Below are 14314 nucleotides of genomic sequence, written 5' to 3'. Positions count from 1 at the left end.
AGAGAGGGAGAGAGAAAGACACCTGCAGACCTGCTTCACTGCTTATGAAGTGTCTCTGCTGCACATGGGGGTAGGCTCGAACCAGGATCCTTGTACAGGTCCTTGTGCTTAGGACTATGTGCACTTAACCTGGTGTGTCACCTCCCAGCCTGGAGATAGGATCGTTCGAGAGACACAGTGAGGCCATCTTGGCTGGTCCTCATCCAGGGTGATTTGTGTCCTTTACGAGGAGGAAACTTGGATACATACAAAGGGGAAACCATGCAAAGAAACGTGGAGAAAGCAGTAGCCTGTAAGAACAAGAGAAATCCCGATCCTGGTTCGAGCCTACCCCCACATGCAGCGGGACACTTCACAAGCAGTGATGCAGGTCTGCGGGTGTCTTTCTCTCTCCCTCTCTCTCCTACTCCTCAATTTCTCTCTCTCATATCCAATGGGAAAAACGGCGGCCAGGAGCAGTGGATTCATAGTGCCTGCACCGAGCCCTCGGTAGTAACCCTGGAGGCAATACATATATAAATATATAAATCAAGCCTAATCTGAAAAGGGATCAACCCTGCTGACGCTGAAACTTTGAACGTCTGGTCTCTTGATTTATGAGAAAATAATGTTATTTTAAGGCATCCAAACGGTGGTATTTTGGTATGACAGCCCATAAAAATTAATACAGGACCAGAGGTTGTTTACTTTTGTCATTGTTGTTTGTTTTTCTTTCCTTTGTAAAGTATTTCAATGCATATCCTATCGTTTGATGGGCACTTGAGTAAGTGGGGTAGATCTGTAGTATTTTTCCAAAGACAATAGACATTCTGAAAACATGGTGAGCTCTATCTAGGCTCTGTGAGTCCCATCATCTCTGCTAGACCTCTACTTCCTATCTTGAGGTTGTCACAGAGAGCAGTGTTTCTGTCACACATTATAAAGGATGTTGTAAAAAAAAAAAACAGTTATACATGAAGGCCAGATGTGATTGAGACACTCAGCAAATCTCATTTATTGTATAAAAATGCTTGTTAATAGCTGGAGAAAAAGAACTCTCAACTGATATTCCACAGGGGGCCAGGTGGCGCACCTGGGTAAGCACACACCTTATAGGGTACAAAGACCCAGGTTTAGGCCCCTGGTCCCCACCTGCAAGGGGACAGCTTCACGAGTGGTGAAGCAGGGCTGCAGGTGTCTCTCTGTCTCTCTCCCTTTCAATTTTTATTTTTAAATTTATTTTATTTTTTTCTCTTTTTAAGAAAAAGAAAACGTGTGATTTCACCAACTACCAGCAGAAGGCACATGTGCACTGCAGATGTCTGTCTCCCCCAGGTGGTGTGGGGGACAACAGCAAGGGTGGTGGGGAGGGGAGGCAAGCTTTCCCTTTCTACAACCAGTAGACAAATGACTGCAGTCCTCACAGTAGGTCTCAACCGTAGAGGTCAAATCGGAATAAGCCCAAGTTTTTTAAGATACCCACATCAACTTGCATAGAAAAGCGACCAGCGAGTGGAATTAATTATAACTTAGACAGACTAGCATTACTGAACAGCCCCCCAAGTCCTTGCCAAACGCACACAGGGTCCTCTCTGTAGCTAAGAAGTTGGGGCTGGAGCAGTTGAAGGGTTTGCCCAAAGCCCGTCCTCCAAAGCCAGGCTCTAAACAAAGAACCAGAAGGGAAGCATCAGGAGACTATGGGCAGGTGCCCTGCATTAGAGCCCAGCGCCCGGAACAGCGCCTGGAAGGAGCAGTGTTGGCTGCACGGCAGGTGATTATGTTGGGGGTGGTAAGTGAAGGAGGCCTGAGGAGTACCTCAGGGTTAAGGTACAGCTTATTTGGGGAAAGAAAGAAGACACAGCTGCCACAGCGACTGACTGTGGGGGAAACCTGAAGGTTGTGAAAGACTCAGACAGATACAGGAAATGCAGATGTGAGCAAGTGAGGGGGGAATGATGTGGTCCAGAGATGCTGGTGTAAAGACTCAGACAGATACAGGAAATTCAGATGTGAGCAAGTGAGGGGGGAATGATGTGGTCCAGAGATGCTGGTGTAAAGACTCAGACAGATACAGGAAATGCAGATGTGAGCAAGTGAGGGGGGAATGATGTGGTCCAGAGATGCTGGTGTAAAGACTCAGACAGATACAGGAAATGCAGATGTGAGCAAGTTAGGGGGGAATGATGTGATCCAGAGATGCTGGTGTCACAGATCAATAACCACAGGCTTATGTGGCTTCAGGGATGAAATAAACAGCCCTTTCTTTCCTTTTGTTCTGTTCCTTCTTCTTTTTCTTTTCTTTCTCTTTTATGTGATGCCGCCAGTGTCCTATACATGTGCAGTACCACCAAATAAAACACTCTTTAAGTTTTATTTATTTTTTTCTGCAGCACGATTCTTCTGCTACTAGGCCATTTTTTTTTTTTTAATGATTTCTATTTCATATATAGATAGAGGGAGAAACACTACAGTGTTGCTTCACCATTCCTGGGGGTGTGGGGTTCTCATGCAAAACTCAGAATTTGGGGGCCAGGCAGTGGAGTATCATCAAAAGCAAGGGCCTGGGTTCGAGCCCCCACTTCCCACCTGCACGGGTCTGCCTCATGAGTGATGAAGCAGATTTGCAGGTGTCTATCTTTCTCTCCCTTTCTCTGTCTCCCTGTCCTCTCTCAAGCTCTCTCTGTCCTATCTAATAAATATTAGAGGGGGAAAAAAGGCGGGGGAATGGCAGGCGGGAAAAGTGGATTCATAATGCACCAAGCCCCAGTGACAGTGACAATAAAACAAACAGCTCAGAACTTCATACATGGTAGGTGTGTGTTCTGTGAGGGACTATTTCCTGAGCCCTAGTAGCTCTTTTTTCCTGGCCAACTTCTTAATTTCAGATAAAAAGGGACAGAGAGAGGGAGACCAGAGCTTCCCCCCAGATACCATGGTACTTCCATGTGCCACTAGGACTTGTCAGGCCCCATGCACAGCAAGGTGTGTACCCTACCTGCCCTCCCACCCCGACAGCTCTATCTGAACAGGCATACTCAAACACTACAGATCTCCTTCTGGCCAAATTGCCGTTGGTAATTACATTGAGGTCAGTGTCAGCTGGGAATTCATAGGCATTTGAAAGGCTTCAGTCTCCTAAAAAGTCATCTATCTGGGAGGGGTTCCATAGTCACTCCAGTTGTTTCAGAAGAGAAGGGAAAATGCTCAGGTTTGATCTCCTCAGAGTCTCTAGATTTGTGCGAACTGTCAGTGACAATAGTAGGAGTAGGTTCTCACCAGGAGATACTTCTACCTGGATATCAAGCATATTAATTTTTTAACCTTTATTTATTTATTGGATAGAGACAGCCAGAAATTGAGAGGAAAGGGAAGATAAAAGAGGGAGAAAAAGAGAGACGCCTGCAGCATTTCTCACCTACTTGTGAATCTTTCCCCCTGCAGGTGGAGACCAGGGGCTTGAACCTGGGTCCTTGAGCATTGTGACACTTGCACTCAACCCGATGGGCTACCACAGGACCCCGATGGAAGCATACTACATGCTCTGTTTCCTGCTTGCTGAGTTCACAGAGAAAGACCCTCTTCCTCAAGATACTGTGGGGTCTGCATGCCACCACTGGGGAGCAATCTGAAAGCACATTCCCGACAAGGGCGGGAAGGTCCAGGGCTTGAAACTCAAAGATCTGTTTGCTCAAATAGAGGTCTGTGGGTGAAGGCCCAGTCTTTGTTTTAGCTGAACCCCTTCTGTTAATGGATTTACATTGCTGCACCTGGTGGCAGGCTGGGCCACGTCCTGAATTGGGGGTCTATTATGTCACCAGTTAATAATTAATTGGGTATTTGTGATAAGTGTGTATGGGGCAGTAATGGGGAGCAGGGGTACAGGGAACATGAATCACTGTCTATATCTGGACAGGTCAAGGTTGAGCCAGTCTGTGAGTCAACAGTGTCCTGGCAGCTTGGAGCCTAAGTTTTTTGTTTGTTTGTTTGTTTTGTTTTTGCCTCCAGGGTTATTGCTGGAGCTCAGTGCCTGCACTATGAATCCACTGCTTCTGGAGGCTATTCCCCCCGTTTTGTTGCCCTTGTTTTATCGTTGTTGTGGTTATTATTATTGTTGTTGTTGTTGGGTAGGACAGAGATAAATCGAGAGAGGAGGGAAAGACAGAGGGGGAGAGAAAGGTACCTGCAGACCTGCTTCATCACATGAAGCATGAAGCATGAAGCGACCCCCTGCAGGTGGGGAGCCAAGGGCTCAAACTAGGATCCTCATGCCAGTCCTTGCTTTTGGCACCATGTGCGCTTAACCCGCTGCGCTACTGCCTGGCCCCCCACCTGCCTAAGTTTTCTGGCACAAAGCTGACCACTCCCTGAATTTCAGGACGACAAGAAAGTCAGTGCCTATGGTTATTAGGGAAATCATGAACTGACATCTTTCTTTTTGTGTTTCCATGTAAAGAAAGAGAAACATTTAACACAGAGAAAGGAGATGCCCAGATTTCAGAAGCTATCAAGTCAACCTCTTAATTTCTTTTTTAAATTAGTTGTCTAATATGATTTACAAAAATATAAAGTAAAAGGAGTATAATTCCACACTGATCCCACCACCAGAGTTTCGTGTCCCCATGCCCTCCACTGGAAACTGCAGTAGCTCTCCAAGTTCACCAATATGGACTGACTTTATAACTCTATCTATCTATCTATCTATCTATCTATCTATCATCTTCCCCCAATAGTCCTACTTTCACTTTCTTTTTTAATATTTATTTTTACTTAATTTGATTACTTTATTTGCTCATCTCTGGCTGATGGTGTGGGAAATTGAACATAGGACCTTAGGCATGAGAGTCTTTTACATAACCATTATGCGATCTACCCTCCACTTACCTTACTTTCCTCTCTAAGTCCCACCCACACCTACTACCACTTCTGAGTCTGCTTCTTTGTATCCTTTTTTCTCTGATGAAAGAAGCAGTGCCTGACTTCCTCTGGTGTTTTCAAGGTTCGCTACCATTTTAGTGATGGTATGAAAACAAAGTTGCAGGACCGGGAGGTGGCGCACCCTGTTAAGCGCACCTATCACCATGTGGAAGGATTCGAGCCCCCACTCCCCATCTTCAGGGGGGTGCTTCATGAGCCATAAAGCAGGTCTGCAGGTGTCTATTTTTCTCTCTCTCCTTCTCTATCTCCCCCTCCCCTTTCAGTTTCTCCTTGTTTGATCAAATAAAAACTGAAAAAAAGGGGGGAAAAAGGCAAAAAATGGCTGCCCGGAATGGTGGCTTCATAGTGCTGGCACCAAGCTCCAGTGATAGCCCTGTTGGCTATCACTGGAGACAACAAGAAAGTGAAGTTTATTTGGTGACAAATGCTTCAGGTCCTGGTGGAATGGGGGTTCGGAGCCCTGTGGTTATCTTCCCCTCTCAAGCACCCTTTTAATTTCTATTATTTATTGTTGCTAGGGCTTCAACAACCTGGGCAGGCCTTTTCTTTATATTGTATTTATTTATTTGGCTTTTTTTTTTTTGATAGAGACAGAGAGAAACTGAGAGGAAAGGGGATAATAGAGTGGGAGAGAGACAGAGAAACATCTGCAGCCCTGCTTCACCATTTGTGAAGCTTTCCCCCTGCAGGTGGGGACCTGGGGTCTTGAACTCAGTCCTTGTTCATTATAACATGTGTACTCTAAAGGATGTGCCACCATCTGGCCCTGGATAAACTTTTTCTTTCTTTTTTCTTAATATTGTATTGTATTGTATTGTATTTACTTATTTTAAAATTTTTTAATATTTTTATTTATTTTCCCTTTTGTTGCCCTCATTGCTTTATCGTTGTAGTTATTATTGTTGTTGTTATTGATGTCGTCATTGTTAGATAGGACACAGAGAAATGGAGAAAGGAGGGGAAGATAAAGTGGAAGAAAGACAGACACCTGCAGACCTGCTTCACCACCTGTGAAGTGACTCCCTGCAGGTGGGGAGCCGGGGGCTCAAACTGGGATCCTTATGCCAGTCCTTGCGCTTTGTGCCATGTGCACTTAACCCGCTGTGCTACTGCCCGACTCACTTATTGTATTTATTTTAATGAGAGAGCGAAGGAGAGAGAGAGATAGGGATACAGAGAAATATCTGGGCTGTTAGAGGACTAGGACTTCCATGCCTGAGGAATCGTGTTTTGGTTTCTTTAACTCACAAATCAAAGCTATATATTATTGCCGCCAGGGTTATTGCTGGGGTTTGATGCCTGCATTACAAATCCATCACTTTCGGGGCCAGGTGGTGGCACACCTGATTAAGTGCACATATTACAATGCACAAAGACCCAGGTTCGAACCCCCAGTCCCCACCTGCGGGGGAAAGTTTCACAGGTGGTTAAGCTAGGCTGCAGGTGTCTCTCTTTCTCTTTCCCTCTCTATCACCCATTTCCTTTCAATTTCTGGCTGTCTCCACCAATATATAAATAAATATAATAAAAAAATTAAAAATAAAAAATCCACCACTTGCCCCCCCCCATGAATCCACCACTTGCATCAGCCTTTTTTTTTTCTTTTCTTTTTAATTAGAGAGCACAAATAGAAATTGAGGGAGAGGACAGAGAGGAAGAGAGAAAGTGAGATACATTCAGATCCGCTTCACCATTTGCGTAAGCATATGGCCCTCCCCCTGCAGGTGGGGACTCAGGTCCAGGTCCTCACCCATGGTGATGTGTGTACTTAAAAACAGGTGTCCCCATGAATGTATTAAAAAAGCGACTTAGTGCAGCGGTCTAAGCGCTTGTGCCGCAAAGCGCAGGGACCGGCATAAGGATCCCAATTTGAGCCCCCGGCTCCCCACCTGCAGGGGAGTCGCTTCACAGGCGGTGAAGCAGGTCTGCAGGTGTCTGTCTTTCTCTCCCCCTCTCTGTCTTCCCCTCCTCTCTCCATTTCTCTCTGTCCTGTCCAACAACGATGACAACAATAACAATAAAAAACTTTTTTAAATGTTATGTTTATAGTTCCACTGAAATGTTTTTTTTTGAAGCCAAATAGTCATGAATCACCCATTTCTTTCAAAGAAGAAAGGCTTTGAGAACTAGAGGATATGGGTCATGACTCCAGAAAGAGGAGAATTCTAGGCCAACAGCTGTGAACGCTCACCCAGAGGCAGTGCGGAAACACCACAGCAAACGGGAAGCATCCCAGTCTTTACAGCCACATTGACTTCTGTTTTGCTTTTTATTTATTTACTTATTTATTTGCGCCTCCAGGGTTATCGCTGGGGCTCAGTGCCTGCACCATGAATCCACTGCTCCTGGAGGCCATTGTTCTCCTTTTGTTGTTGTTATGGCTATTGTTGCTGTTATTATTGTTGTCGTTGTTGGACAGAGAGAAATGGAGAGAGGAGGGGAAGACAGAGAGGGGCAGAGAAAAATAGACACCTGCAGACCTGTTTCACCGCCTGTGCATCGACCTCCCCGTAGGTGGGGATCTGGGGGCTCGAACCCGGAGCCCCACGCGGGTCCTTGCGCTTTTCTGCGCTACCGCGCACCCCTCCCCCGGTTTTGCTTTTTGACCAGACCTGTGCTCAGCTCTGGCTGTTGCTGGTCCTGGGGATCAAACCTAGGAACTCTGGCATGCAGTTCTGTGCACTTCTGAGGTATTGTCGCCCTGCCCCCATGCCAAACCTTCCCTTCTAGTAAAATCTGAGCAGAGAAAACCCTGTGTTATTAGAAGCAGAGCCTGAAAACAAGAGTCCCGATGTTCCGCTCTTTTCAATTTTCATTTGAGTCTCTACTTTTCTTTTCTGAATTTTTTTTTAATATTTTTGTTTATTTATTTACTGGATAGAGACAGAGAGAAACGGATAGGGGAGGGGGAGATAGAGAGGGAAAGAGACAGACACCTGCAGCCCTGCTTCACCACTCATGAAATTTTCCCCTACAGGTGGGGATCAGGGGCTTGAACCTGGGTCCTTGTGCACTGTGATGTTTGCACGTAACCAGGTGCACCACAACCTGGCCCTGAGTTCCTATTTTTCTTTTTTTTTAATTTATTTTTTATTTTTTTAATTCATTTCTTTATTGGGGAATTAATGTTTTACATTCAACAGTAAATACAATAGTTTGTACATGCATAACATTCCCCAGTTTCCCATTTAACAATACAACCCCCACTATGTCATTTATCATCCTTCATGGACCTGTATTCTCCCCACCCACCCACCCCAGAGTCTTTTACTTTGGTGCAATACTCCAATTCCATTTCAGGTTTGACTTGTGTTTTCTTTTCTGATCTTGTTTTTCAACTTCTGCCTGAGAGTGAGATTATCCCATATTCATCCTTCTGTTTCTGACTTATTTCACTCAACATGATTTTTTCAAGGTCCATCCAAGATCGGCTGAAAACGGTGAAGTCACCATTTTTTACAGCTGAGTGGTATTCCATTGTGTATATAGACCACAACTTGCTCAGCCACTCATCTGTTGTTGGACACCTGGGTTGCTTCCAGGTTTTGGCTATTACAAACTGTGCTGCCAAAAACATATGTGTGCACAGATCTTTTTGGATGGATGTGTTGGGTTAGGATCTATCCCCAGGAGAGGAATTGCAGGATCATAGGGTAGGTCCATTTCTAGCCTTCTGAGAGTTCTCCAGACTGTTCTCCACAGAGGTTGGACCAATTTGCATTCCCACCAGCAGTGTAGGAGGGTTCCTTTGACCCCCACACCCTCTCCAGCATTTGCTGCTGTTACCTTTTCTGATGTATGACATTCTCACAGGAGTGAAGTGATATCTCATTGTTGTCTTGATTTGCATTTCTCTGACAATCAGAGACTTGGAGCATTTTTTCATGTGTTTCTCGGCCTTTTGGATCTCTTCTGTGGTGAATATTCTGTCCAAGTCCTCCCCCCATTTTTGGATGGGGTTATTTGTTGTCTTGTTGTTGAGTCTGGCAAGCTCTTTATATATGTTGGTTATTAAACTCTTATCTGATGTATGGCATGTAAAGATCTTCTCCCATTCTGTGAGGGGTCTCTTGGTTTGGGTAGTGGTTTCTTTTGCTGTGAAGAAGCTTTTTAATTTGATGTAGTCCCATAGGTTTATACTTGCCTTAGTCTTCTTTGTAATTGGATTCGTTTCATTGAAAATGTCTTTAAAATTTATGCAGAAAAAAGTTCTGCCAATATTTTCCTCTAAGTATCTGATAGTTTGTGGTCTAACATCCAAGTGCTGTATCCACTTGGAATTTCCTTTTGTATTTGGTGAAATACAATTATTCAGTTTCATTCTTCTGCATGTTTCAACCCATTGTTTCCAACACCATTTGTTGAAGAGACTCTGCTTTCCCCATGTAATAGTCTGGGCCCCTTTGTCAAAGATTAGATGTCCATAGGTGTGGGGCCTCATTTCTGGGCTCTCAATTCTATTCCACTGGTCAGTGTGTCTATTCATGTTCCAGTACCAAGCAGTTTTGATGACAGCGGCCCTATAATATAGTTTGAGATCTGGGAGTGTGATGCCTCTGGTTCTGTTCTTTTTTCTCAAGATTGTTTTAGCAATTCTAGGTCTTTTCTGGTTCCAGATAAACATTTTTAGCATTTTTTTCTATTCTCCTAAAAAATGTGCTTGGGATCTTGATGGGGATAGCATTAAATTTGTAGATGGCTCTGGGTAATAGATTCATTTTGATGATGTTAATTCTTCCAACCCATGAACATGGAATATCTTTCCACTTCTTTGTGTCTTTTTCAATTTCTTTGAGTAGTGATTCATAATTTTCAGTATACAAGTCTTTTACTTCCTTGGTTAGATTTACTCCTAGATATTTTATTGTTTTAGTTGCTATAGTAAAAGGAATTGATTTCTGGATTTCAATTTCTTCTAACTTAGTGTTTGCATAGAGGAATGCCACTGACTTTTGAATATTGATTTTATAGCCTGACACCTTACTGTATTGCCTGATGATTTCCAAAAGCTTCTTGCTGGATTCCTTAGGTTTTTCCATGTATACTATCATGTCATCTGCAAATAAGGAGAGTTTGACTTCTTCTCTTCCAATCTGTATCCCTTTAATTCCTTGCTCCTGCCTGATTGCTATGGCAAGAACTTCCAACACTATGTTGAATAGTAATGGTGATAGTGGGCATCCCTGTCTAGTACCTGATCTGAGTGGAAATGCTTCCAGTTTTACACCATTGAGTATGATGTTGGCTGTAGGTTTGCTATATATAGACTCCACTATCTTCAGGAATTTTCCATCTATTCCCATTTTTTTTGTAGTGTTTTGATCATAAAGGGATGTTGTATTTTGTCAAAGGCTTTCTCTGCATCTATTGATATGACCATGTTGTTTTTGGTCTTGCTTTTGTTGATGTGGTGGATCACATTGATTGATTTACGTATATTAAACCAACCTTGCATGCCTGGGATAAACCCCACTTGGTCATGATGAACAATCTTTTTGATATACTGCTGTATCCGGTTGGCTAGAATTTTGTTCAATATTTTCGCATCTATGTTCATCAGAGATAACTGGTCTGTAGTTTTCTTTTTTGGTTGTGTCCCTGTCTGCTTTTGGGATTAGGGTGATGTTGGCTTCATAGAAGCTGGCAGGGAGTATTCCAGTGTCTTCAGTCCTCTGGAATATTTTTAAAAGTAGAGGTATTAGTTCTTCTTTGAAGGTTTTGTAGAATTCATTTGTAAAACCATCTGGTCCAGGACTTTTATTTTTGGGGAGATTTTTGATAACTGTTTCAATGTCATTAGCTGTGATGGGCCTGTTCATGTTACCTACTTCCTCTTTACTTAATTTTGGAAGTTTGTAGGTATCTAGGAAATTGTCCATTTCTTCCAGGTTCTCTAGCTTGGTGGCATATAGTTGTTCATAGAAACCTTGCATGATATGTTGAATTTCTGTGGTGTCTGTTGTGATATCTCCTCTTTAATTTACTATCCAATTTATTTGGGTCTTCTCGCTTTTTTGTTTTGTGAGTCTGGCTAAAGGTTTGTCGATTTTGTTTACTCTTTTGAAGAACCAACATTTACTTTCGTTGATCTTTTGTATGGTTTTCCTATTCTCAATGTTATTTATTTCTGCCCTAAAAGTGATTTCTGTCCTTCTGGTTGCTTTAGGATTCCTTTGTTGTTCTTCTTCTAGGTCTTTAAGATGTGCAATCAGGCTGTTTATTTGCGCCTTTTCTTGTTTCCTAATGTGTGCTTGTATAGCTACGAACTTCCCTCTTAGGACTGCTTTAGCTGTGCCCCAAATATTTTGATAGCTTGTGTCTTCATTTTCATTGAACTCTCGAAACATTTTGATTTCTTCCTTGATTTCCTCTTTGACCCAGAAGTTGTTAAGAAGTGTATTGTTGAGCTTCCACATTTTGGCACTGTTACTAATCTTTTGTTGATTGTTAAGTGTTAGTTTAATTCCACTGTGGTCTGAGAAGATGCTTGGGATGATTTCAATGCTCTTGAATTGGCTGATGCTGTCTTTGTGGCCTAACATATGGTCAGTCCTTGAGAATGACCCATGTGGATTTGAGTAAAATGTGTATTCCAGTTTCTTGGGATGAATGACTCTGAAAATGTCCAATAGTTCTAGTTTATCTATCTCTTCATTTAGCTCCCTATGTCTTTACTGATTTTCTTTCTGGATGATCTGTCAAGTTGAGAGAGTGGGGTGTTGAAGTCCCCTACTATGATTGTGTTACTGTTAATATATTGCTGTAGCTCTTTCAGTAGAAGTTTGATGTATTTAGATGGCTTCTCATTGGGTGAATAGATGTTAATAATTGTTAAGTCCTCTTGATTGACTGATCCTCTGAGCATTAAGTAGTGTCCATTCCTATCTTTTTAAATCTTATCTATTTTAAAGTCTATCATGTCAGATATGAGAATAGCTGTTCATGCCCTTTTTTCTGGGCCATTGGCTTGTATGAGAGTTTTCCATCCTTTCACTTTTAGTCTGTGTTTGTCTTGTTGAGTTAGGTGGGTTTCCTGTAGACAACATATTGTTGGGTTGTGTTTTCTGATCCATCTTCCTACTCTGTGTCTTTTAATAGGTGAATTCAGGCCATTGACATTTATTGATATCAAAGATTGAAGATATTTTAACGCCATTCTTGTAGAGTTTTAGAGTGTTTTGATATATGTCCTATTTGTGGTGGTCTGAATGTTTATAGGAGACCTTTCAGAACTTCTTTCAGGGCAGGCTTGGTGATAGTTGATTCCTTCAACTGTTGCTTGTCTGAGAAGGTTTTGATGCCTCCATCTAGTCTGAATGACAGTCTAGCAGGATATAGTATTCTTGGCTGAAAGCCTTTCTCATTGAGCACTCGATAGATATCTTGCCATTCTCTTCTGGCCTGTAGTGTTTGTATGGAGAAGTCTGCTGCTAATCTTATGGGTTTTCCTTTGTAGGTAACTCTTTGTTTTTCTCTTGCAGCTTTCAGGATCCTTTCTTTATCCTTATTCCTTTCCATTCTAAGTATGGTATGTCTTTAGGTCTGGGTTAATTCTGTTTGGGACCCTCTGGGCTTCTTGAATCTTTATGTCTTTGATGTTGTCTAGACTAGAGAAATTTTCAGCTATTATGGCCTGGAAAATGCTTTCTTCCTCTCCTTCTCTTTCTTCCTCTGGTATGCCAATAATGCGTATATTGTTTCTTTTGAAGTCATCCCATAGGACTCTGTTGTTGTTTTCAGCACCTATTAATCTCTTTTTGAGATCTCTTACTTCTTTAGTTGTCTCTAATTCATCCTCAATCTTGCTAATTCTGTTTTCAGCCTCATAGATTCTATTCTCTCTGCCCTCTGCTGTTTTCTGGAGTTCATCTATTTTATTGCCCTGCTCTGATACTGTTTTAGCTTGTTCAGCTAGTTGCCTTCTTAGCTCAGCGATTTCAGCTTTCAGCTCTCTAATAACCATGAGATAATTAGTATTTTCTTCCATATTCTCATTTGTTGTTCCTGTATTTCTGATTATAATTTTTTCAAATTCTTTACTCACTCCTGTTATTATTTCCTTAGCTAGTGTTTGGATGTTGAACTTGTTATTTTGTGCTTCACCCTCTGGAGGACTTTTAGCTGGACTCTTGTCCTGGTTCAATTCTCCAATATTTCTTCTTATTGTTTTAACCATTTTATATATTATTTTATGAGTTCCCTTTATCAGTACTTCTCAAATTATTGATCACTATTGCCTGGATTGACTTGTGTCTAAGTAAGTTAATTAAAGGGTTCACAGTGGTGGAAGTTAACAGTTGTTTCAATAATATTTAAATCTCTGAGTTGGAGCTCAGTGGTTTAAAAGCCTCTTTTTCTTTTCTTCCCTGTAGGCTATGGAAGCCTGAGGGCTTTTTAACTATCAATAGGCTTCAGCTTAATCACTGACTCCTGACCAAGAGATAAAGCAGGGTGTGGCAGAGATAATCCAGTGGTTATGCAAAGAGACTTTCACAGCCCCTCAGCTATGCCACCGAGGTATAGTCTTCTCCTGAGTTTCCTGGTTAGATCTGTGTCCCCTGGTGTCCCTCCTTGCCACTGCTCCAGATTCTGAGGGTAGTAGCAATGGAGACTCAGAGTTTACTTGGTGAGTCTCTGGGGAGTCCTCTCCTCCCTTCAGCTGTCCCCTTGTTGTGGAGCAGACTGGAGGTGGTGTCTCAACTGCTAAACTGCTGAACTGTTAGCAGTCACTTAATCTCTCCTTAGGCTCCTCTCTCCTCTGTCACCAGCCACGCGTGTTTGTACTCACGGGTGATTTACTGGGTTCCTGTGGTTATTCTAGTCCTGTCTTGTTTCGATCCCGGGTGGTCTCCTTTGGTATTCCTAGCTGATCCAGGAGAGGAGAGGAGAGGAGAGGAGAGGAGAGGAGAGGAGAGGAGAGGAGAGGAGAGAAAGCGATCTGCTGTTCATAGCTCCGTCTCTGAAAGTTGAATCCTCGAGTTCCTATTTTTCAAGTCAACTGGTGTCTGCTACCCTTTCTGTATACTTGGCACCTTCTCAGACAGGCACTGAATTCTGTGGGCATGAGTGTGGGTAAGCCCTGCAGGTCTTTATCAGATGTAACTGCAAGAGCTTTCCTCCTACAACCATAGAAAGAGCAGAGAGCAAAACCCAGCTTTCTGGAGAAATTCAGACTCCCTGGGTTCCCCTAGGGCACCCCACTAGGCAGCAAAATGAAGTTCTCTCCTGTAACTTCCCATGCAAACTGTAGGTGGCACTACCATGGTGGCAGACCCAGGACCCATTGTCCTGTGAGTGATAGGGGGTGGGGGAGGAGCAGGAGAGAGAGAGACAGACAGAAGAGAGAGTGTGTGTGTGTGTGTGTGTGTGTGTGTGTGTGTGTTGGGGGGTTAACACAATT

At 42.9% G+C, this 14314-nt stretch overlaps 1 protein-coding gene across 2 annotated transcripts in view; it reads right to left on the bottom strand.

The window, feature by feature from the left end:
* The window catches only part of EEPD1 (endonuclease/exonuclease/phosphatase family domain containing 1), a 138095-nt gene that overhangs the window by 6769 nt on the left and 117012 nt on the right, over window positions 1–14314 (bottom strand). The gene's annotated exons all lie outside the window — the stretch shown is intronic.

This window comes from Erinaceus europaeus, chromosome 8 (assembly GCF_950295315.1).
Source record: "Erinaceus europaeus chromosome 8, mEriEur2.1, whole genome shotgun sequence".
NCBI classification, from domain to species: domain Eukaryota; kingdom Metazoa; phylum Chordata; class Mammalia; order Eulipotyphla; family Erinaceidae; genus Erinaceus; species Erinaceus europaeus.
The sequence above is the reverse complement of the archived record's forward strand: the minus strand, read 5'-3'. Positions and strand labels throughout refer to the sequence as shown.